Source organism: Capra hircus, chromosome 10 (genome assembly GCF_001704415.2).
Source record: "Capra hircus breed San Clemente chromosome 10, ASM170441v1, whole genome shotgun sequence".
Classification (NCBI taxonomy): domain Eukaryota; kingdom Metazoa; phylum Chordata; class Mammalia; order Artiodactyla; family Bovidae; genus Capra; species Capra hircus.
Window position 1 is genome coordinate 83,273,842 of NC_030817.1, and position 12,464 is coordinate 83,286,305.

General features: G+C 49.8%; 1 protein-coding gene across 1 annotated transcript in view; it reads right to left on the reverse strand.

Annotated features, from left to right (window-relative positions):
- The window catches only part of THSD4 (thrombospondin type 1 domain containing 4), a 665,429-nt gene extending 653,291 nt beyond the window's left edge, over positions 1 to 12,138 (reverse strand). Inside the window, exon 1 of the mRNA XM_018053563.1 lies at positions 11,444 to 12,138. The gene's annotated coding sequence lies outside the window, so the exon portion shown is untranslated. The remainder of the gene's footprint in view (positions 1 to 11,443) is intronic.

Here is a 12,464-nt window from a genome sequence, read left to right on the forward strand (position 1 = left end):
AAACAACCTAGACCCGTAAAGGAAGATGGGGAACGGCGAGAGGAGACCATGATGGGTCAGAATGACGGGAGTGGTCATAAGGCTTAAAAATGGGAACCCCAACTATGTCAAGAGAAATGTTAACATAAAAATCATACTGTGTGCAAAAAGGCATGCTTCAATTAAAATACAGGCAAAGATCAAGGAGAAAACAATATGAGCATTTAGTGGACTATGCAGATATGTGGGGGTGGGGGGTGCAAAGAGGAGAGAGGAGGAAGGAGGAGGAGGAGAAGGGAGGGATATTTGGCAGAGTTACATGAACAGTAAAACGCAAGTTAAAAAATAACACAGTTGTGGAATTAAACAGCCTTTCTGGAAGACCAGTTTGATTATATGTAACAAATACTTTCAGAGTATTTATATCTTTTGTACCAGAAGCAACACCATGCATTAACAGATGCACAAAAATGCACAAAAGAAGCCATTTTATTTATAAACAATATTGATAAACTGAAAACAACCAACATGTCCAAAATAGGGGGCTGTTTAAGTCAGTCAGTTCAGTTCAGTCGCTCAGTCGTGTCCAACTCTTTACGACCCCATGAATTGCAGCACGCCAGGCCTCCCTGTCCATCACCATCTCCCGGAGTTCACTCACTCATGTCCATCAAGTTGGTGGTGCCATCCAGTCATCTCATCCTCTGTCGTCCCCTTCTCCTCCTGCCCCCAATCCCTCCCAGCATCAGAGTCTTTTCCAATGAGTCAACTCTTCGCATGAGGTGGCCAAAGTACTGGAGCTTCAGCTTTAGCATCATTCCTGCCAAAGAACACCCAGGGCTGATCTCCTTCAGAATGGACTGGTTGGATCTCCTTGCAGTCCAAGGGACTCTCAAGAGTCTACTCCAACACCACAGTTCAAAAGCATCAATTCTTCAGTGCTCAGCTTTCTTCACAGTCCAACTCTCACATCCATACCTGACCACAGGAAAAACCATAGTTTGACTAGATGGACCTTGGTAGGCAAAGTAATGTCTCTGCTTTTGAATATGCTATCTAGGTTGGTCATAACTTTCCTTCCAAGAAGTAAGCGTCTTTTAATTTCATGGCTGCAATCACCATCTGCAGTGATTTTGGAGCCCAGAAAAATAAAGTCTGACACTGTTTCCCCTGTTTCCCCATCTATTTCCCATGAAGTGATGGGACCAGATGCCATGATCTTCGTTTTCCGAATGTTGAGCTTTAAGCCAACTTTCTCTCTCTCCTCTTTCACTTTCATCAAGAGGCTTTTTAGTTCCTCTTCACTTTCTGCCATAAGGGTGGTGTCATCTGCATATCTGAGGTTATTGATATTTCTTCCGGCAATCTTCGAGTCCAGCTTGTGTTTCTTTCAGCCCAGCATTTCTCATGATGTACTCTGCATATAAGTTAAATAAGCAGGGTGACAATATACAGCCTTGATGTACTCCTTTTCCTATTTGGAATCAGTCTGTTGTTCCATGTCCATTTCTAACTGTTGCTTCCTGACCTGCATACAGATATCTCAGGAAGCAGGTCACGTGGTCTGGTATTCCCATCTCTTTCAGAATTTTCCACAGTTTATTGTGATCCACACAGTCAAAGGCTTTGGCATAGTCAATAAAGAAGAAATAGATGTTTTTCTGGAACTCTCTAGCCTTTTCAGTGATCCAGCAGATGTTGGCAATTTGATCTCTGGTTCCTTTGCCTTTTCTAAAACCAGCTTGAACATCTGGAAGTTCACGGTCCACGTATTGCTGAAGCCTGGCTTGGAGAATTTTGAGCATTACTTTACTAGCATGTGAGATGAGTGCAACTGTGTGGTAGTTTGAGCATTCTTTTGCATTGCCTTTCTTTGGGATTGGAATGAAAACTGACCTTTTTCAGTCCTGTGGCCACTGCCAAGTTTTCCAAATTTGCTGGCATCTTGAGTGCAGCACTTTCACAGCATCATCTTTCAGGATTTGAAATAGCTCAATGGAATTCCATCACCTCCACTAGCTTTGTTCATAGTGATGCTTTCTAAGACCCACTTGACTTCACATTCCAGGATGTCTGGCTCTAGGTGAGTGATCAGACCATCGTGATTATCTTGGTCGTAAAGATCTTTTTTGTATGGTTCTTCTGTGTATTCTTGCCACCTCTTCTTAATATCTTCTGCTTCTGTTCAGTCCTCTGTTTAAGCAACCATTAATATTTTTAAAAGTACACTGCAACCATTGAAAAAATTATAGTTTGGAAGAACATTGAATATTTAGTACAAAAGGAAAATGTTTATGACGTGTTATTAAGTGAAAGGAGGAGTGAAGAAAACAATACGTTTAGTGTAATACCCATTTTATAAACTCTGTGTGTGTGTGTGTGTGTGTGTGTGTGTTTGAGTGTGTGTTTAAAGAGAGAGACAGAGAGGCTAGGAAGATACACATTCAAAATCCTGGTCATTATTGGTTGGGGAATTATGGGTGATTTTTTTCTGTGTGTGTATTTTCTGTATTTCCTAAGTTTTCTGTAATAAATATACCTTACCTACATTATCAGAAAAAAATAAAGCATTATATCTAGTAACTTAAAAGCACACCCCCAGGGGAGCCCCAGTGGTAAAGAAGCTGCCTGCCAATGTAGGAAACACGGGTTGGATCCCTGGTCCGGGAAGATCCCACATGCTTCGGGGCAACTAATCCCATGGGCCTCAACTACTGAAGCCCATGAACTCTAGGGCCACGTGCCACAAAAACTGAGCTCATGTGTTACAACTATTTGCAACTATTGAAGCCCAGGAGCCTATAGCCCTGATCTGTGAGGAGAGAAGCCACCGCAGTGAGAAGCCCGTGTACTACAGCAGGAAAAGAGCCCCGACCCCCGCAACTAGAGGAAAGCCCACCGCAGTGAACACCCAGCACCGCCGAAGTAAACAAAATTATCTTTATAAAGCAAATCAGCAGCGCCATCATCAGCACTTGGCACTGGGGTCCACCTGCAGTTAAAAGTAACCCAGCAGACTCTCCACAGCACCAACATTAGGCAGACTGTGGCAAAGACAGCTCCAGAACCCTCTAGCCCACCTCTCCCAGGCAGGGGTCCGTGGCACGCCCATGGCTTCTTTGGGGTGCATCTCAGTAAGTTTGGCCAAAGACACAAGCCAAGGGCAGCGTGAGTGCCTGGAGCAGAGACGCTGGGCATCCCTGCAATTCCCAGACATGGGAACCCAGCCAAGCCCCCACCCGCCTCCGCCTCCCCACTCGGTTCCTTCACACCTGCCCCAGTAAAAAATGAGCACCGCTTTGCGCTACACCTGCAGTTGTAAGCCCACCTCTTCTCTAAGCAAAATCGCCTTACTTTTTACTTTTTAAGCGGGTTACACAGCAGTGAAAAGGAATGGAGCACTGATACAAGCTTCAGCATGGACAAACCCTGAACACATTCGTAGGGAAAGGAAGCAGTCGCAGTAGACTGCGTTGGCCAAAAGTTTCCTCCACGTTTTCCCATAAGATGGGACGGGAAAACCCAAACAAACCTTCTGGCCAACCCAATATAAGATTCCATTTATATAAAATGTCCAGAATCCATGGAGACAGAAGGTAGATTCACGGTTTCCACAGGCTGGGAAAGGAAGGAGTGGGAAGTGACTTCTAATGAGTATGCAGTTTCTTTTAGAGGTGCTGAAAATGTTCTGGAATTAGATCATGGTGATGGTGGCACAACTCTGTGAAAACTAAAGACCACTGAACGTGTACTTTAAAATGGTGGATTTTACAGTATGGGAACTCTATCTCAATGTTTAAAATTTTCAAGTGGGTTACAATTAGGCTTTCAAGTGGCTATACTCACATTTCTCAGCAGGTTGTAATTACAGTGAGGTTCTACCTGGCCCATTAGTGCTCCCCAGAGCACATAGTCTGGAGTCAGATGAGCTGGAATTCAAATATCATTCTGACGTCCATTTGTTGCATGAGCCCCTGTAATTTCCTTAATCTCTCGGAGCCTCAGTTTGCTAGGCTATTGAACAACAAGAATAACATTTAGCTCATGTGGATTGTGGAGAGGATTAAATAAGTGCACGCAGGTAAATCCCTGACATGGAGATCCATAAACAGCAGTTACTTCTCCCTTCACTGGCCAGAAGCTCCTTTAAACTTCAAGCAGAATAAAACCCTGGGCCTTGACTAAAACATCACCAATCCATTCTGGAGAAGACACTAAATGGAGCTAGAGGCGAGGATGCCAGTGTATACTCTGTAATAAGACTTCAAAACTTGAAGACACAGCTCCACCCTCAAGGCTCACCTATTGGGTTGGCCAAAAAGTTCGTTGGGTTTTCCTGTAAGATGCTATGGAAAAAGCCAAACAAACTTTTTGGCCAACCCAGTATTGTTGTTGTTTAGTAGTTAAGTCGTGTCTGACTTTTTGCCAACCCAATATAACCAGCAATAAATTCTTCCCCGCCAAAGGCTTCATGTCCACTGCTGGGTTGGACCCTCTCAACCATTAGATAAGCATTGTTATTCTTAGCATCAATCACGGGTGAGGCGACAGGAGCTCAGAGAAACCAGAAAATGGGCAGAGCTGTGACTTGCACCCAGATTAGACTGTCTCCACGGGTCCCAGTTTTGCTTTCAAGGCAGCTGCTGTCTTTACTCTCAGCCAGTTTTCTCTGGGCTATATGTGAACAGCAAGGCTGGCAGTGGGCAGTGCTGGTGTGGAAGGGCCGTGCCACCAGAGGATCAGGCAGGAGTCACTACCCGGTCCAGCAGCTCTGGCCGCTGAGCATGGCGGTGGGGCGGGGGCAGGGAGTAGAATGAAAAGGGCAGCTGGAGGCCAGGGAGCCAGCGGCAAAGGGAGGGGGGGCCAGAATTCAAGGCATGTGAGGGTCAGAGGTCAAACAAGTGAGATCCATCACCCTAAGCGAATCTGAGAGGTGTGGAAGAGAAGCTGCTTACATCCTTCCCAGAAAGCGGAGAAAAAAGTGATGGGTAACCTTCACATGGCACGTCCACGTGCCTGAGACTGCTGTAAGCTTTCTACATTCTCATGAATCTCACCCATGCATGGACTTCCCTGGTGGCTCAGACAGGAAAGAATCCGCCTGCAATGCGGGAGACCTGGGTTCCATCCCTGGGTTGGGAAGATCCCCTGGAGGAAGGCATGGCAGACCATTCCAGTATTCCTGCCTGGAGAATCCCCACGGACAGAGGAGCCTGGCGGGCTACAATCCCTGGGGTCTCAGAGTCGGACACGACTGAGCGACTGAGCGCAGCACAATCCTCACATGGCAGGTCCGCATGCCTAAGACTGCTGAAAGCTCTCTACATCCTCATGAATCTTGCCCATCCTATGCATTATTATTAGGCCCATTTTACAGACAGGAAAACCACAGCACAAGAGGTTAAGGTTCAGGGCTCCCCAGCATGGCAGAGCCAAGGAACCTGGGGAGCTGGTTCCCACCAGCGCTGCTTTCTGACCTGAGGAAGGAGGTGGACCCACCGCCAATGACCAGACTCTCTCCTCCATCCTCCTCAAAACAACAGGAGATCAGGGACACTGCATTACAGAAGGAAAGGTCTGCTTGGCAACTACAAATTTGTAACGTGGTGATATGATTGAAAGGTTTCTGAGAAGGAAGCAGGTAGAGCAGCCTCCCTGCAGTCCACATACTCCATTTTCATAAGAAATTAATCTGAGCCTCCGAGAAAAACGGTTAAGTCAAAGCCGTCGCTTGTCACACCCTGCCCCCCTCCCACCAGAGTCATGTGGCCACATCCCTGCCGTAAATCAAAGGCCAGGCTCCCCTTTCATCAGATGCCTACAGATAATTCCCCTGAGATTTCCCTGCTGGGGCTCAGAGGGCCACAGCGTAAAGGGTTAACATCTCATTTCCTCTCATCTTTCAAGCCTTAATCCCCATCCTGAGCTGGGTGCATTCCAAGCCCACCTGGAGCAGGTCATGACGAGCCCCAGCCCACGACTGGCCCTTCATTTCCCCTGGCAGGAGATTAGATGGGGCACCCATTAATCACTCATTACTTGGGTCCTCGCTGCTGGCCAGCCCTCGGGCAGTCGGCCAGCTGGCTGGGAGGATTGCCCAGCCCAGGTCGTGGGCTGCTCGGTGCCACCCTTCTGGGACAACGGCCTTGTAAGCCGGGTTTCTGGACCACGCCCGAGAGTAGAGGGGCTAAGGTGGGAAGCTGCCAGGGTACCGTTCAGTGATCCGCTTAAGCAAGGCTCATAGGAGAAGACAGAGAGCACAGTATGTTCAGGGAAGCGTTAGTTGCTCAGTCATGTCTGACTCTTTCTGACCCCATGGACTATAGCCCGCCAGGCTCCTCTGTCCATGAGATTCTCCAGACAAGAATACTGGAGTGGGTAGCCATTTCCTTCTCCAATGTTCAGGGAAAGATAAGGGAAAAAGAAAGAAAGATAAGCAGAAAGAGACCATTTTCTCAGGACAAGTAACCAGCAATAAAGAAAACTGCTGCCTACTTTCCTCTTAGAGGAAACCAAAGGGAAAGTGGGAGGAGGGAACTGGAGAGGGGAGGGGATGCTGAATGGATAATTAATTCCTTATCATCTCCATCACCATCATCATTATTATTACTGCACAGCTGGGCATGTTCATTTCCTGGATTTGAATATAAAGTTGTGATATTCAGCCCTTTAAACACAAACCCCCTGGACCTGAGGGGTCTGAGACTACATACTTTTTCTAGTGCACATACGTCCTGTCCTGCATGCTCAGTCGTATACAACTCTTTGTGACCCCATGGACTATAGCTGGCCAGGCTCCTCTGTCCATGGGATTTTCCCAGGTGAGAATACTGGAGTGGGTTGCCATTTTCTTCCCCAGGGGCTATTCCCAACCCAGGAACCGAACCCGAGTCTCTGGCATTTCCTGTGTTGACAGGCAGATTCTTTCTGAGCACCAACTGCCTGCCAAGCACTGACAGTTTCAGAGCAGTTAAACAGGATGAGAAGCGACACTGGGCACCCACGAGGGGCTGGACTTCTGCTGAACGCCCTGTGTGCCTGTGCCCCGGGCCCCACACGCACCCTCTGGGCTGTGGCCATCCATCGTTACCGACAGGGAAACGACTGGAGGGCTGAGGGCACAAAACGAAGGCCTGTAGAATGAAGGAAAGGGGTCAGTGACCAGACTCCACTCGGGTACAGAGGAGGTTTGACTCACCATGCCCAGAGAGAGGGAGGGAGTGACTGGCCAGCATGCTCGGCTCTATCTGGGGAGTCCCAGTCCACTGTGATTCCAGGCAACTTGGGGCTGCAAACCAGTTCACTTTGGTCCTTTTCCCTCGGCACTTGCTCTGGCCCAGAAATAAAGTCAGAGTGAGCCATCTTGATGGGGGCTAGGCTCAGCTGTGGAGAAGGCAATGGCAACCCACTCTAGTACTCTTGCTTGGGAAATCCCATGGATGGAGGAGCCTGGTAGGCTGCAGTCCATGGGGTCACACACAGTTGGACACAACTGAGGTGACTTAGCAGCAGCAGCAGCAGGCTCACCTGCCTTTATGGGGACGGGTAGGGAGCATGCTTTCAGGACTGAACTGAAGACCCCTTTGACCAAAAGAGGGCTCAGTTCTAGGGCTCACTCCTTAAAGTCAAGGTCAAGGCCTGTTAAAAAGGACCGTGCTATGTGGGATCCTGAGGCTTATTCGCCCACCACCTGTCATTAGAACATCCTTTGTAAAGGCAGCCTAGGGCAGTGATCCTCAAACCTGAGTGTGCAGAACTACCTAAGGCCACCTTTACAATGCCCATCCCAGGCTCTGCCACCATTCTGGAATCTGAGTTTTTCCCACCAGATCTTAATTCTGATTTAGGTGTTCTGAAAACAGTCTTTTCAGGGAACAGTGATATAGCAGGAAGAGCACCAGACTGAGAAAGCTAGGTTCTAAGACTTAGATTCAAAACCTGAGTGGTTGACCTCAGGAAAGGAAGCGGAGTTTCCTCAAGTGTGGATGATACTGTTGGTGTCACAGGTTGCTGGGAGGATGAAAGCATCAGGCCCAGGACACACAGGCTCATTAAACTTGACCTGAATGAGTTCATCAGGCCAGCAAGGCTCCAGAAACTGGAGAAGTCAGTTTTGACAGGGTGGGGAAAGAAGAGAAGGCAAATCAGACCCAAAGATGAGAAGTAGGCCAGCATCAGTCGCACAGGTCCGGCAGAGGGGGGTGAAGAGGGGTGATCCTGAAACAACCCAAGCGTCAGCAATGCAACGTAAAGGCGCAGCCTCACACTGCAGGTCCTGTCCCAGTGCCAATCTGCCCCGTACGTTAGATACCAGCCCCACACGTTTCATCCATTATCTTCAAAGAGAAGCCAGTTAATAAACATATATGTAAATAAATATCACAACTCTGCAGACACACAAAAAGAAAGATCAAAGGTGGGGAAAGTGGAGAGAAGAAGAGAGGAGGGAAAAGTAGGATGGAAGGTCATAGCGAGTCACATTCTCAAGTTCGCTGGTGCTGGCAGTGTGCTGGGACTGTGTCCCACAGCCTGGGAGAGGTCCTCAGAGCAGGAGCTGCTCTGGAGAAACTTCGAAGTGGCTGAGGAGATGAGGCATGCCCATTAGAACATGTCTAGGCTGAATACAGAGTCAGTGCAAAGAGTGTAAAGGAACACCTAAGATGGGCTGGGATCCACTTCCTGGAGAAATTTAGCCCAGCAGAGAGGAAATCTGAATTTCTGAGCTAGGATTAGGAGGCATATAAGACCACAGTAAAAATACCAGGTAAATGGAATGAAGGACTTCAGGTGGGAAAGAGTTGAGCTGCTCTTGGATCAAAACTGTAGACTCAAAATAAGGCACGAGTCCCTGGGTCGGGAAGATCCCCTGGAGAAGGGAATGACTACCTACCCAGGTATTCTTGCCTGGAGAATTCCGTGAACAGAGGATACAGCCTATGTGGCTGCAAAGAGCTGGACGCGACTGAGTGACTAACACTGTGAAACCCCTAGACGAAGAACGGCCATGATACCCCCACGTCCACACCAGTGCTTTTACACCTCTGGATCTTTGCTCAAGCTCTTCCCTCTGCCCAGCATGCTTTCCCTCCTTTCAGTCTTTCCCATCTCCTTGAACTGCTCCCCATGTTTCAAAGCCCAGGTGAAATTTCCCCAGCTCTTCTCATACAGGAAAATGCTTCTCCCTCATCTGTGTCTCCTTTATGTCTTGCACACCCTAATGATTAGCTTTGGTTTGTGGTTCTCCACATCTCTTTCTCTCTTGGGTGGCTGCATATTATCTGTTAGCCTGTTAACAATTCAAGGGCAAGGATATTGTCTTGTTATTAATTTAAGCCCCAGCACATAGTAACAGTCCTTGGCACACAGCAGATGCCCAAAAATATTGGCTGGAGAAGATTTAAAGAGAAGTAAATACTGGGAAGCCATTGTGATTTCTTGAAAGGAGTGATGTGGCAAAATCAGAATTTGAGGAATATTAATCTGTCAGCATGAAAGATGATGGATTAAAATGAAGAAAGGGACTCGTGGCCGGGAGTCAAGAGGAGAGACTATTACTGCAGTGTGGACGTAGTTTATGAAGAAGGCAGAGGGAACAGAGACAGGAAAATAATTTCCTGGGATATCACAAAAGAATGTGGAAGGGACTTGGTAATGAATTAGCTACAAATGAGGGGGATGGGATGGGGAGTTTTGTGCTCTCAAAAATAGAGACTCACAGCCAACTTGGAAAAAGGTGGTACCATGGAGAGAAATGTGGGAGGATGGGCAATCAATATCTAGGCACTCTTTAGGGTAATGTGATTACAATCACAATAAGCACTTCTGGGTCAAAAACAACAGCCCTTCAAATCAAAATATCCAATCCTGATCTTATTCCCAAACTTTATCTGTATTTTATTTTTTCTTAGCAATGAACTGGAACCACTTCTTCATGGGAGACTGAAATGAAGATAAGACCAAGCTGGCACCCTGCTGGGTACTGGGCATGGAGATCACACAGGTTCAGCTGACTAACTCTGCCCACAAGAGGCCACACCAGCTGCTTGTTCAGTGAGGGCTCCAGTATTCTGGTCACCCAAACTCACTTCCGGGACCTCTGGGAAATCCCTGTTCCAACCCTACAGAAGTTTATAGGAAAGTCCCAGGACTCCCATCTGCTTCCTTACATTAATTTCAGGGCTAGATTTTGTTTTCCAAGTAATTCAACCATGGTGCTAACAGAAATCAATAGGAATTGAGTAGCGCTGTATTTAAATCACCTGTTAAAAATGTTTTCTTCTTTGTATTTTGAGGCCCAATGAAATCCTTTTAAGCTCAATCACTTCATCACTTTTATCAATGAAGTAGAAGACATGGGCAGGTTATACAAATTTTAAGATTTTAACATTTACACTATGAGGTGCCTGGGTGCCTTTCGCTGTGAAAGGACAGTTGGACAAGATGATTCGTTAGCCCTCTCTTGGGTCTCTATTTCTCTTACTCCAAATTCCAACAGGCATCCCACGATCGCTGTGGCTACCCAGGTCCGGGACTTCAGATTCGCTGCCTGCCTGCCAAGGGACAAAGAGCTGCGTGATGGGGGTCACAAAGGAGACCGGAAGAGGCACGCACGTGCAACAGGCTGTCCTGGAGGCACCCCGGCGAGAGGCTGAGTGGGGACTGCTCAAGGAGATCCCAGACCCCACACATTCCAGATGCGACCTGAAAGCTTCTTCCCACGTTAGGACTGATGTCATTTCAAAGAAAAACGAAACAACAAACCCCCAATAACTTTGCGATCGCTAAAGCTCCAGTGCGGGCTAGTTACGTGAAAGCTAATCCTACACGCGCGCCCAGAGACCGCAGGTACTTGGGCTGCACTCGAGGAAGTGTCCAGAGTTGGCGGAAACAACCCATCCACTCCGGCTCCCAGTGGCGCTGGATTGCAGCGGTTTAGCTCAGACACATACACAGATCTGAGGCTTTCTAGAAAACCGTGTGGCCGAGGCCCCAGGATGGGGCTCGACGCGCGCCAACCGAGGCTCCGTCAGCTCTCCCGCCCGGGCAGGAGGTTGGCCAGGCTGCGGTTAGGGCTCGCGGGCTGGGTGTGCACTCACCGGTTCCCATCTACCCCGACCCAGAGAGCTGGGGGCCCAACTCCGGGCCGACCAAGGTTGACCGTCCCTAGAGTTTCCGAGTGGGAGGGTGGAGGGGTGAGTGCTGGCGCGGGGACAGAGCCAATCCCCCAGAAAGCGAAGAGGGGAGAAGGAGGCGCAGCCGTCGGGACGGACCAGACGCGCGCTGGCTTCCCCTGCCCGGTTCGGGAGCAGCCCCCCGGCGCCCCTGACACACCCACTGCGCCCGCCGCCCGCGCCAGCCCTCCTGGCCGTCCAGAGCGGGACCGAGAGGCGGGCAGCGGCCGGGCCGGATCCGGGCCCCCGGGGCAGGGCGGTAGGGGGCGTGCGACGCGGGCGGCTCTGCTCACCTGGCGGTCCGAGTCCCGGTGCGGCCAGTGGCAGCCTTGCCTGGCCCCCGCGTGGTTCCCGGCGCCGGGCAGCCCCGAGCCCGCCGCATGGACGGCCGCCGCCGCCGCCCCGCGCCCGTCCTGCAAGGCTCCCGCTGCGCCGGGGTTCCGCGTCCGGCTGCGCGGGCGGCCAGCGGCTGGGGCGCGCGCGGAGAGCTCTGGCTCCGAGTTTGCGATCAGGAGAGCCGGGATCCGCGCTCCCTCCGTCCTTCCCTCCCTCCCCCACTTACGGCCTCCTGCTGTCATCTGGAGCCGCTCCTGCCGCCCCCTGGCGGCCGCCTCGGGAAGCACCGGCCCTCAACCCAGCGGCACGTCCCAGAGGGGCCCCTTACGAGTGCCACTGATCCCTGTGTACCCAGAGAACATCATTCCCTAGGAGGACAGTCTAGACCGAAGAAACAGCGAGGAGCGTGGCGAGAGTGGAAGGAAGAGTGGCCCGGGCTGGCCAAGTAAGAGGGAAAAGGGGTGAGACCAGGAGGTGAGTAAGCTAGAGACAGATGGTGGGAGGCTTCGAACTTCGAGCCAATCTTACTTATCCAGAGGTTTGTGAGAGCCCCTGAAGGGCCGAGGCACAGGAGGGATGCGGGCATCTTTGCGTTTAGGAACAGCCATTCTGGCTGCAACAGGGTGAGGCTGAGGCTGAAGGAGGGATCCAGCAAGGAAACTTGCTGAAAACAGGAGAGAGAGCAGTGGCTCTAAGACAGGAAAGGGGACCCCTAGTCTAAAGGGCACATGTAGTCACACGTGCGCACTCACACACAAGAAAAGTCTCACTGGCTGCTTCTGAAGGCAAGGGACAACGGACAGGAGCCCTCCGAATTCTAACTAGGATTGGGCAGCTTGAGGGAGCGAGAAAACACGCTTGCGACGGCCAGAGACATCTGGTACTTTTCTGGTTTCCCCAGAAAAGTTTCCCCATCCCCCGCCACACACACACACAAACCCTACATACACAACACAGGAAAAAAAAAAAAAAATCCTG